The following is a 13461-nucleotide window of genomic DNA, read 5'->3' as shown; positions in this document are numbered from 1 at the left end:
GTGTCCCAGTGCACTTCTGAGATGGAAGGTTGCCAAGAAAAGCAGATGTGACAGAAAGCCCTACATCCCATTCACCAGCAGTGCAGGGCCTGAGGAAAACGTCATAAACCTCACCAAGCCTGACACTTGCCATTACAGAAAGTATCTCAGAAGGAAGAATTAAAAATGTTGATGCTTTGCAGCACGCTCTGCCTTATTCTTTATAAACTGAGCATGGAGTTGGTGAGTAGCTTAGACCAGACGCATCTGCTCTATCATTTTCAGTCTCCTGAAAAATTCCCGACACCCAACCATATCTAGTTTCCTGGGCTCCATCCCCAGTCTTCTGTTTTTGTCTCACCACACACACTCCATCAGCTCTCGGCTTCATCTCTGTTACACCCAGGGCATATCTCTGGTGACTATCTAAGCCCTAATTTTATGTTGTTAAACATTTTAAAATTCAACATAGCCCTTTTCTAAAAAGCACTACTCACAAACCTGTTTCTATTCTCAAATTTTCCAGATGTATATTAGAATAGAGAACATCTGGGGTTCTCGGGAATAATGGTAAATGTGATAAGGAGTCAATATTTATATATTATATATTATGTATTATATATTATATAATGAGAGAGGCATCCTGGGAATGGGAGTACAAATAATACATCAGGGGAAAATGTTGAATTGGTTTCTGGTGAGATAAATTTAGCTCAAGAATGTGGGGACAAATGAAACAGAGAGGGGTCAATGAAAACTCTACTGTTGCAGCTGACAATGGGGCCCCAGTTGAGTAGGCATCAGGTCTAAAGCATGTTTCTTTAAGCTCTTAGACCTATCCCTGAAGCCTGGATTCAGGAGCCCTTAATTCCAGGTATCCAACACTCCTGAGTTGTTCCAGGCCTTAGTTTGAAATGCAGGCATGATGTCCATCACAGGCTCCAATCCCACCTTGTTTCTAGTCCTCCTTACTTCTGACCTTGCCATTTCTTTTCCTATTTATAGCTTAGCTACATTCCTCAAATCTGATGCATTGCACCTTTCATTGGCTCATGATCTTTTGCTTTCTTTTCAGCTATTGGATTCTTGTTGGCCTTTGCTGCTTCAGATTCCCTTTGTAAACAGTCTGGTCCCTACAGCCCCATCTTTCAGTGCCTTCTCCCTCAATGAGTGTTCTCCTTCCATCTTTACTCAGACACTGCAAGTGGATCCAAGTTATAGAGAGATGAGGCAAAGAAAAGTAGAGAAGCTGAGGGGCAGGATGTGTTGAAGACAGGAAGATTATGCTGAGGGCCAAGATCAGTTTTAGTTGAAAACAGAGAAAACTGTGGTCTAAGAGAATACTTTGAGAGTCCAAGAACTAAGTCAAAGTAATGAAAAGGTCCAGTAAGTGGCTGTGAGCAGCTATGTCAGAAAGGAGACAGAGTCATTAGGGTTGAGGTAGTTGAAGAGTTCGATTTCTTGAAGTAATGTGATGTTGACATCAAGAACAATAGGAAGGTTATTAGTTTCAAGTGTTGGAATTATTATAATAGAAAGAGGGCACTTAATAGCTTTCTACAACTCCAGAGAAGACAGAAATTTAATTTGAGCTGAAAAGTGCATCTCTGAAAGGTAAGGATGACTTTAACAACAGAACAACCTATTAAATCAGGTAGATGATTTTCTCTCTGAAACAGTTTTTAGTGTGGTGTTTTTCTGAATGTTCAGCATCTAGGAAAACTTGGTACCTTATTTTCTTATCTTGCTCTCTGGGAAAGAGATAATGGTTATGTTATACTAGCCTCATATATTAAATAATAACAATAATAATAATAATAATAATAATAATAATAATAATAACAAAAACAACAGTAACAGCAAAGGCTTATACAACACTTACCATGTACCAGGCACTATTGTAGTCATTTTACAAATATTAATTTATTTAATCCTTAAAACAACCCTATGAAATAGATATTAATAGTGTCTCTATTTTCAGATGAGGAAATAAGCACAAAGATATTAAATAATTTGCCCAAAGCCATCCAGGTGGTAAGTATAAGAGCCAGAATTCAAACCCAGGCAGTCTGGTTCCAAGGTCTGTGTTCAACTAATTAGGGTTCACCTGACAGCATTTTCTGATTTCCCAATAAAGTGTTATCTGGGGTTAATTTGGAACCTCTTTTGGCCCTCAGAGATGGTGTTTTTGTGATTCTGGTAAACTGAGGGCACTGCATACATCTTAAGGATAATATACTAAGGAATATATTCCAGAGGTCTTTAATGGAAATGAGATTAAAAAAGAAGGAAGAGGAAAGGCAAAGAGAGAGAAGATATTGCTTCACTTGAGAAATCTTTCTGATTTCAAGAACTATTCAGATTGATTAAAATGTAAAGATGATATCAAAAATGAAGTTTCACATATCAGCTCCTGGAACTTTTAACATAAATCTATCCAGGGGAGAAGAATCCTGTAGAAAACGTTTATGTTTATTATTATTATTGTTGTTGTTGTTGTCGTAAGGATGTTTGACACTTTCTTGATACAAATGTTTACAAAATTTTGTGTCAGGTTCAATGTTATGCAAAGACTAAAAAGAAATGTCATTTTGGATGATATTGTGGTTATTGGTTCTTGTCTGAAGACTACTCTTCTTTATTTGAACATCCAAATGCACTTCAAGAATATGAAAGAAATGGAAGACAAATATGGAGACACCAGTAACACCACACTTCATAAAAAATAATATATAGAGATAAATAATGAGCATAATGGAACATAATGGAAAGAAATGGTAATAACGTACTATAATGACACAGTCAAGAAACTGGGGCCAGTTGGGTTGAAATGGTGAGGTAAATGAAACGAGGTGAACACTGAAGCCTGAGGTAATTTATTGCTTCTATTTAAAGGGTGGACTATTAGAAAGTATAAATAGTAGTTTGGGGTTGATAACTGCAATAGCCGGACTAGATCTTTTCAGGAAAAAAATGTAACTTAAATACAAATACATGCCTTCCTTTCATATTTCATTTCTCTGATATTTTACAGAGTCAAAGCTGGGGCTGTTGTCCAGTTCTGGATGACAGATGGATGATGATGCATCCTGAAATTATTCCCACTCCAGAATGAGTCAGTGACTGAAGCAGGAATGCACTAATACAGTTACATTCCTAAAAATATATGATTTTGAGTGCTCTGGGACTCAGAGGGCTAGCATAGTTTCTCCTGAAGAAGGTGGGGCTGTAATGAGGTTCTGTTCCCACTCTGAACATCTGGAAGGGTTCATAGGACAGAAGGAACTAAGCTGGCTGCTGATGGCTGTCACTTGTTCCTTTAGCATCCCTACCTCTAGCCCCTGTATTCTACCTGAAAACTGCTGCTGGGCTTTACCCTCATAGCAAACCAGCAGACTTCCTCCCTGTAGCAGGGAAATATCTTGGGATCCAACAGAAGCAGAGGCAGTGAATTTTATAAAGAGCTTGTAGCTGTAATTGACAACCTTTAATCACGTGAAAAAACTCACTTTATTCTTGTCCCTTCCCAGAAATATTCCAACTTAGCAGTACAACCCTTGTGTGGAGAGTCAAAAATTCTAACTTAAAATACAGATACATTAAAAGGTGACCCTTAGCTTTACAAAAAGTTTTTTCATTGTCTCCTTCAAGCTCTTATTTACCATTCCCTATGAACCTCGAATTATTTGACAAAAAGTCTTCCTGGCTAGATAAGGTAAAGCTGAGTTCTTATTATGACAGTACTGACTAAAAACAAACAAACAAAATTACCATAAACAACATAGACAGTGATAAAGCACCTAGGAGGTTATAATGTAATTCATCGGGAAATGGGACTCTACTTATCAAAATGTAACATACATAGCTAAAAAAACCCAGCCACTTTATAATGTGAATTCTACCTACGTTTTATTTCAATGCAATTAACTTCCTATGAATTAAAAATTACATTAAATGATAATCAAACATTAGTTTACGTTAAGTCACATTCATTGAACTTTCAATGAAGAACACTGAGAACATGTTTGGAAATCATTTATAATGCTGGATTTTGCTTGTAAAATTAATGGTGATATGAATTTTTTTTTTTTTTAGCTCTTCAATGTTGGTAACTACCACGTTGACACATTTAGAAATACATGCTGATCTATTCAGATTCTTTAGGAAGATGCTATTGGATTTTGTACAAACAGAGATATTTCCCAAAATAAATTCTTTTAATATTACATTTATCTTAAATCATGTGTATGTCTAGAGCAATTTGGCAATTACTTACTTTTGAACCGTCAGATATATCTAAAGTGTTCAATTCACCAGGCAGCAGGATATATCCTGCATACAATTATAAGAATGTAGAAGACAGATCTACTTGAAGGTCTGCCAAAAAGAGCAGTGAAAAATCATGTGCCAATGGCAAGACAGTGGGGGTGGGGGAAGAGTTCTTCTAACACAGAGGATGAGCAAACTTAAATGCTTAGTAAAATTAAAAAATAAAGCCATCATCATATTTTGAATTTTAACTAAATATGTGGACCAGGTCTCCTTTTACACAATTTTTTATAATTTTCTGAGAATTGGAAATGCAAAATAAAAAGCAACAAAAACGTACTGTTGGAAAAAAAAGGACTTTATCGAGGTATACCTGGAAAGATATCCCACGTCATGGGCGTGGAGTGGGATTGGGTTGATGTTAATGGCATAAAGCTTTGTGGAATGACATACAGCATGAAATAAAAGTCAAAAGAGTTGGTTTCTAGTTCTCTGTGCTTAAGAAGAGTTTACTAATTAATGTTCCTTTGCCTCAGTTTTCTTATCTAGAACTTAAAAGTGTTAAACCAATAGTCACTGAGGTTCTTTGTGTCCTCTGTGTAATAAATTCATTTTATTCTTGACAATATTTTAAGAAGTACAGCTACTCTACCAGGAATTTGGATTATCTACTGTACTGCTCACTGGCAGATTATTTTTATGCCATCATTTAGGCTCATAAAGAGTCATTAAATATAGCTACATCATCATCTGTTTTATCTAAAGAGATACAAGTAATCATTGCATTTGCTGACTTTCAATGTTTTCAAGAAAATAAAATCTTTGCTTTTTTCCTTGTCTAATTGTTGTCCTTTGTGCTTTTACTGATTATACTGTACAAATAAAAAATACTCAGGTTAGTTAAATTTACAAGTGATGGATTCCAATGATTAGGAAAGTATATAGGATAAAAGTTTTACTCTGGAGTTCATAAGTAGCATTTCAAAGGAGAAGAGATTTTGTAGACATATGTGACATAATAAAAAATAAATGTTTAGTCTTTGTCCCTGGCTTCTAGCACACAGATCCTACAACTCTTGGAATCTCTTGGTTGGCAGTGTCTTTGGTATGCTAATGAGATGATTCTGGGTCTTCTGTGGGGGTTGGGGGAAAGTAGAAATGAGTTCTGGGGGCGCCTGGGTGGCGCAGTCGGTTAAGCGTCCGACTTCAGCCAGGTCACGATCTCGCGGTCCGTGAGTTCGAGCCCCGCGTCAGGCTCTGGGCTGATGGCTCAGAGCCTGGAGCCTGTTTCCGATTCTGTGTCTCCCTCTCTCTCTGCCCCTCCCCCATTCATGCTCTGTCTCTCTCTGTCCCAAAAATAAATAAACGTTGAAAAAAAAAAATTAAAAAAAAAAAAAAAAGAAATGAGTTCTGGATAGGAGCTGATTGCCAGAAAAACAACCTAGTGATCAGAGAGTTGGAACATTCAACCCCACTTCCCACCTTTGAGAAGGGGAGAAGGGCTAGAAATCGAATTTAATAACCAATAGCCAATTATTTAGTTAATCATCCTACACAATGACATCTTAATAAAATCCCTAAACAACAGGGTTTGGTGAGCTTCCAAGTGTGTGAATGTGTTGACAGGTATGGAGCCCAGAGAGAGTGTGGTGCTCTATGCCACTGTCTGCTGCCCCACTTTGCCCTATGCATCGCTTCTATTTGGCTGTTCCTGGGTTAGTGGAAAAAGTGAGGGGCAATCTGGGGTCTGCTCTAACTCTGCAAGTTAGTATGAAAACTGATTTAAATTGTATACTGAGTTGGTTTTAGAGAATTGGAGAATTGGTTGGTGTCAGAAAACACCACATATTTGTTGTCAGGAAAAAAACCAGTACAATATCTACACAGTCCTATAAAGACCATGCATCTATATGGAATAAATCAGTGTTCTGCAAAAGTCGTTTCTGAATCAGAACAAGCTGAAGTTACCCACCACTCTGCAAGGGATGAGCCTGTAATTTGAATGAGGAAGTGTCTGTTTCAGAAGCAAAACAAACAATAAACAAATTACAACTTAATTAAGTTTCAAAGTGTAACTTTTGAATGCTTTCAGATAGGAGGTGGGAAGCAAATAAAAAGGACCATGTCATGTCAATTAAGTTCTGTCCCCCACAGATTGTTCAATCAAAATTTTGGCATTACAATGCCAGGAACTTATTAAGTGTCTGCCCTGCTCTATAAATTACTGAATCTAGACATGACTCCCAGCTAGGAAACAGGTCTTACAAAATGGTCTCTTAGTGCCCAGAGTTGTGTATCTGTATGAGGGAAAGACAGAGAGAAAGAGAGAGAGAGAGAGGAGAGGAAATCGTTCCCAGTACCAAGCTTACTAGGAGAGTCTAACCCCAAATCATCTCATCATAAGTTATATTTTACCAAACAAGTAAAAAGAATACTGATGTGCATAAATTGTTCGATTGTGGTAAATATGAGAGACAGAGCAGGGAAGCTGACTGAATAGTGACAGCTATCAGTAGTAGACAACTGTAAATGACCTATGAAATTTGTGGGCTTTTTACCAAAAATAAACCAGAGGAAAGGCAACCGACCCTTTCTTCCTCTGTAATTATAGAAGACTTGAGGCCTGGGATGACATTTTTGCATGAACATCTTTTGAAGCAAACCTCTCTCTGTTCACTGGAGAATGAATGCCTAGTTTTAATTTTCAGATTGGTGAAGGAGGCTGTATCTTAAAGATGCCCAACATCAGATGAAAGCAGAAACATTTACTCCAAACTCCGGACTACAGTTTTCCCAAATGGCTGGCACTCTGCCAAATTTGCAGACATCCAAAATGCTGACTCTCAAAAATGGGACTTGTTGTTCATTTACATGTTAATACTAAGAAGGCCAAATACTCAGAGATGAGGCAGAGAAGTAGAGGAATATTTAAGCATAGAACTCAAGACTTCCTTATTTCTGATCCAATATTTTTGCTACTCAATGGTGATATCTTTAAAACTCCAGGGAGTTCCTGGGTGGCTCAGGTGGTAAGTGTCCGATTCGGCTCAGGTCATGATCTCACAGTTTGTGAGTTCGAGTCCCACATTGGGCTCTTTGCTGTTAGCACAGAACCTGCTTCAGAGCCTCTGTTCCCCTCTCTCTGCCCCTCTCCAGCCTGCAACCTCTCTCTCTCAAAAATAAACATTAAAAAAAAAAAACACTCAAAACAGGTGCTCTTTCATATTAAAAATCATGGCTTTGAATGTAGCTGAGGTAAATATTTTACTCCTTTGGCATTCTGCACATGAAATTTTCCAATAATTTAAACAACCTACAGCTTGTCAGTGACCAAATGGAGCTCTGGTAAAAATAAATATCTTTCAGTTCAGCACCAGCTGGCTATATTTAAACCCTGTATTATGTAATCTTAAAGTGTCCTTGCTTGTAGTTGGTGTCTTAAGATATTCTGTTATAATGCCTGTCCCAAATCACTTCAATCTCTAACATCTAAACACTTAAGGCGCAACAGGACCAAATTAAAGTGTTCACAGGCAATCGAAGACAGAAAAAATCCATCTGAAACAGTATATAGGCCATGATGCCTTTAAAGTAAAATCTCAGTCTTCTCTCTTTAAGTTTGTAGTTACTATAATTAGGGCTGGCAGATCCAACTGGCAGTGCTTTCCTTAATTCTGCAAAACATCGAAGAACCTGATTCTTTAATCCTTACTCCTAGTAATGCTCCCAAAGGAGATGAGACTAGCTGGGGCATGAAGTACAAAATCAAACTAATGCTGGAGAAAGAATAATTTTCAACCCATTCCTCTGAGCAAGCTGCAACAGTCGAAGATATTTTAAATTCTCCCTTCCCCTCACCAAATTCCAAGAAATACAGTTTATATTTTTTGGTATATTCATTGTGTATTTTACTAATTTACAGTCATAGAAGATACACTAATTTTTCAGTTTTCTTTTTTAGCTATAAATTATAGTTTTCACTCATGACTTTTTAGTTTCAAGTTTGGCTCATTATTCCTCAACACTACATATGAAACATGCTAACTCTCTGGCAGAGAGTAATATATGAAGCCTTAAATTTAACAATATAAAGTAATGTTAAATATTGTCATAAAAACAAAATACAACTGAATATTTTCTTTTATAACAAGTTCAATTTGACCTGTGGTCTTCACTGATCTGTAACATATTCCAACCCAGGAAGTGGGTATGTATCAACAACTATATTGCACATACCTTTGGTAATAGACTTAACCCCGAGTTCGTGAAAATGTAATGTATCTTCACAGATGAGTTTCCTCCCTTGTTTCACATACAGCAAATTTCCCAGTCCCCTGAAAGCGGTCGGTGGAGTGGAGGCCGGCTCCACTGAAGGGTCTATCAAGCAAGTAGATGGGACGGCTGAATTTATTTTAGCCCCGTGTCTAAAGGATGCAACTTGGCGCCTATTTTTAGGAACTGAGCTCTGTCTAGGTGGGGCCTGAGTCAACTACTCTTTTCAGAAGTGTGTCTCTGAGGGCACTCTGGCTCGCAGTGTCCTCGGTAATGTATGCATGGTTTTAACACATGTGCAGTCAATCAAACCCGCTTCCGCAGCCAAGGCCATCAAGCCAATTCTCAACTTTGAAACAAAGCCTAAACAATAATCAGCACCAATGAGGAAAAGGAGGGACTAAAGGCCTTGAATTACTCCCATTGGTTTAAATAATTTTAATCTTTCAAGAGGCAAGAATATGAAAATAAACCATGTAGAAAAAGTTCCAGTGTATTCTGGTGGAATTAGTGTCCTCGGGAAGAGGAAGCATTACTTTTATTTAGAAAATGTTTTTCGATATGGAAAGTGTTTGCCTTTTGAGGTCTCATATGCAAGGCAAAACGATATTGTAGTGTTTGTATAAATAAAGAAAGTGCTCTCTTGGTTAAAAAAGTGAGGAAAGAAGGGGTAAGAAGACATTCTAGCTTACAATCACTTGGCATGAGGAAGAACAGTCAGGGGAAGGAGTCACCTCACATGCTCCTGAGATAATAATATTGAATGTCCTTTGCTGCCGCCTTACTTACTCAGCATGACCTGACCTGGAAGAAAGTAGAAGTCACCAAGCATTGCTATTTGGTTCCATAATGCCAATACCTAATACTTCCTAAGTAAATATAAAATAACCAGCTTCCCCTATCTCTCTTCTATTATTTTCCTAGTGCAGTGTTAAGTGGGATATTAATGGCATCACAGCAAACCCAAAAAGAGAGGATGTTTCCCTTTGACTTAAGGAAAACAGTTATATGCTGTTTATTTTGTACAAAATGTTTACAAGTGAGCTATTTCTCATATTATTTACTAAGAAAAACCAGTATATACATTTTTCCATGTGCAATATTGATTTCTATTAAAAGTCAAGGAGTGATATCCCAGCTAATTAACTCTAAGAAAAGCCTTCTAAAATGGTATCCCTGTATGCTCCACAAGATCCTTCAGGGCCAGGAGCCAGTATAGTCCAATTATTTTAGAGTTGTGCTGTCCAGTACAGTGGCCATTAGGCGCATGTGGCCATTTAAATTTTAACTGATTAAAATTAAATAAAATCTAAAATTCAGTTTCTCATTGTGGCATTTTTAAAATGTTTATTTATTTATTTTGAGAGAGAGAGAGTGCAGGGGAGGGGCAGAGAGAGAGGGAGAGAGAGAGAATCCTAAGCAGGCTCAGCACTGTCAATGCAGAGCCCGATGCAGAGCCTGAACCCACAAATGGCAAGATCACGACCTGAGCCGAAATCAAATCAAGAGTCCGACGCTGAGCTGTCTGAGCCACCCAAGCACCCTCGCACTAGCCACATTTTAAGTACTCAGTTGCCACATGTGGTTAGTGACTATGCATTAGTACAGATACAGCACATTTCCATTATTACAGAAAATCCTACAGACAATGCTGATTTAGAACACAGGATTTCAGGGGTGCCTGGGTGGCTCAGTTGGTTAAGCGTCCGACTTCGGCTCAGGTCATGATCTCACGGTCTGTGAGTTCGAGCCCCGCGCCGGGCTCTGTGCTGACAGCTCAGAGCCTGGAGCCTGTTTCAGATTCTGTGTCTCCCTCTTTCTGATCCTCCCCTGTTCATGCTCTGTCTCTCTCTGTCTCAAAAATAAATAAACGTTAAAAAAAAATTTTTAGAACAGAGGATTTCAACACAGCTTTGGTGTTCACCAAACTCTTGACCTGGCAAGTTTCCTATGTTGTGTAAGCTTCACTTCACTTATCTGTGATTAAACATGACTAAGTTTATTTACTTTAAATGGTTGCTGTGGAGATTAAATAACATATATAAAATATTTACCTCAGTCTAAATCTAGGACAAAATATTTATTTTAAAGTGATTCTTATTACTTTATCTCACTATATACTTAAAACGGCACTAGATCTAAAATCACAATAGTTCGACTTAAGTGATGAGGAGATGGATCCTCCAATGTGTATACAGTCAACTTTACTCTTATATTTGCATATAGATGCTAGTGATGCTTATGGTGGTTTTATTCTTTCCAAATGCTGTTAATTCTGCAAAGATGTGACTTATAGCTTCTTCATTTTCCCTGCTTATTCCAAAGTACCTGCTTTCTCATTCCACTGAGTGATGTATTTTTTTCAATTGTTCTTTATATTTCACTTAAGATAACCTTTCTTCAAATTTCCTCTTTTAATCCTTTCAGCAAAGGAATATATTTGATTTAAATGCATGCACATAAATAAAATTATTTTTTCATATTTTTCTCATTATAATTTTCTAATGCTTATAATCATCCCAAAACACAATGATTATACATTGTTAAAAGAAAAAAAAATAATGGATAAGAAAAGAAAACTTGGTGGAACATCATAAAATAGTTGGTAATGGGATAAGAGCAATAAATGTCAGATCTGGGGGTGCCTGGGTGGCTCAGTAAGTTCATCGTCCAACTCTTGATCTTGGCTCTGGTCATGATCTCATGGGTTATGGGATCAAACCCCACATCAGGCTCTGTGCTGACAGCTCTGAGCCTCCTTGGGATTCTCTCTCTCTCTCTCTCTCTCTCTCTGCCCCTCCCCTGCTTGCATGTGTGGTCTCTCTCTCTTCCTCAAAATAAATAAATTGAAAAAAAGATCTATAGTAGCATGCATAAACTAATTAACCTAAGATCAAGCAAAAATTTGCAGTTACAGAACTAAGTAGCTATCATGCAATTTGGTTTATTCATTTTAGTCATGAAGACAATGAAAATATAAGCACTTAGATTCTTTTTTTTTAATGTTTTTAATGTTTATTTATTTTTGAGACAGAGAGAGAGCATGAACAGGGGGAGGGTCAGAGAGAGAGGGAGACACAGAAGCCAAAGCAGGCTTCAGGCTCTGAGCTGTCAGCACAGAGCCCAATGTGGGGCTCGAACTCGTGAACCACAAGATAATGACCTGAGCCCAAGTTGGACACCCAACCAACTGAGCCACCCAGGTACCCCTAAGCACTTAGATTCTTACTATTTATTATTTTAGTTGTTTCAGACACCGATTTTAATTCTTTGATAGCAATCTAATCAATTATTATGAAATTACTATGAAAGTAAGATGGATGAACATGTGGGTAGACAGATGAACAAATGGGGACAAACAGGGATGATGAGATAGATATATAGGTAGATAGATGAGATGTAGATAGACAGGTAGAAAGATTCATAAGGTGATTCCTTGTCTCATAAATCTTAAAAAGTTGAAGTGGAAAATTTTCCTGCCTCTGCAATACACAAACACACTTTAAATTATCTTCACACTGCCTAGATACCTATACCTATTAAAACCTGTGTTGTACTTAACTGAAACCTACATAAGAATGTTGCTCCTAGTGAGATGGAGTAATTAGCATAAGACCAGTGCCCCCACTGAGAACGATTTAAAAAGCTGGATCAATTACAAAAAAAAATATGTATATGTGTAAGGCATCAGGAATCAGCCAAACAATAAGAACCCGAGGGAGTACAATTCAAGAAAGGCAAGAACCTTTCAAATGTGAGCTGAGGGTAGGAGGCTACCCCTGGAGGTTATTTGTTGATTCTGGATGCAGCTAGAGGCTCAGAATCCATGCTCAGCCCAGGAAAAGCACTGCTGCTGGGGGGCAGGAAAACACAACTTTTGGCAGTCACACCGGACTGGAATGACAAAACTGGAGAGTAGTGGGACCTCAAATTCAGTTTTCTCCCCAAGACATTTGCTAAGTTCCAACATTTTACAAGATAGAAGTTACCATCATAAGCCCAAATACAGAGAAGTAAAGTGGAATAGGCTACATTTTCATGATACTTTGGAAACAAGATTTTCTAGAACAAGACAGTTGAAAGTCCTCAAAGGAAAGAAGAAATGACTCTAAATAATCTGCAATAACTTCTTTGTCCCTGAAAGTGCTTAATAGCATGGACTTAGCTAGAGATGGAATGAGGATCCTGTTTCCACCCTAGAAGACAGGAGACAGATGAAACAGAAAAGATTTTGGAACCTGATCAGGCTTCGGGTGATAAAATTGGTGGCTTGACTACACTCAAACACTGCCAGTCTCCCCCTCAAGACATTTATCAAATTTTGAAGCTTCACAGGGTGTGAGGCTAAATATCCAGGCTGAAGACTTTTGAAAAGTAGAACAAATATAGGATGTGACAGATTCTCAATGAAATCCTAAATTAAGGTAGTCAGCCTCTTTTCCTCCTCCACTCTGTCTACCTAGCAGAGGAAAGGCGGAACCTCTCAGATGAAAATAATATCATCTGGAACTTTTTCATCTTTGTTTTTGAAAACACAATGACTGATTTTCAATTAAAAAAAATACTAGGCATGTGAAAAGACAGAACATTGCCACCAGTACCCGAGAGAACAAACCAGGGAAAAGATGTTGTAGCTACTTGAGTTAGCAGATAAGAACTTTAAAATAATAATGACAGACATATTTCAGAAACTATAGGAAATAACATACAAAGTATATGAAGAGGTGGAAAATTTTATAATAAGATTTAAATTACAAAATAATATAGAAATGGCCATTCTGGAATTTAAAAATACAATTAAGAGAAATTAATAACTCAGTGGAAAGTTTAACAGATTGGAGGCAGCAAATGACAAGATTAGTAATGTAAAAGACAGATGGGTAAGGAATAGAAAGCTTTGGTCTGTATATTTTATATTGAAAACAAAAAGTGCTTACTAGA

General features: G+C 37.6%; 1 protein-coding gene across 1 annotated transcript in view; it reads right to left on the bottom strand.

Moving 5' to 3' along the window:
- XIRP2 (xin actin binding repeat containing 2) overlaps positions 1-8662 on the bottom strand; it is a 72916-nt gene extending 64254 nt beyond the window's left edge. The window contains exon 1 of the mRNA XM_045480083.1: positions 8485-8662. The gene's annotated coding sequence lies outside the window, so the exon portion shown is untranslated. The remainder of the gene's footprint in view (positions 1-8484) is intronic.
- Positions 8663-13461: the final 4799 nt, after the last annotated feature.

This window comes from Leopardus geoffroyi, chromosome C1 (assembly GCF_018350155.1).
Source record: "Leopardus geoffroyi isolate Oge1 chromosome C1, O.geoffroyi_Oge1_pat1.0, whole genome shotgun sequence".
NCBI classification, from domain to species: Eukaryota; Metazoa; Chordata; class Mammalia; order Carnivora; family Felidae; genus Leopardus; species Leopardus geoffroyi.
Note: the sequence above shows the minus strand (reverse complement) of the source record. Positions and strands in the feature narration are given on the sequence as shown.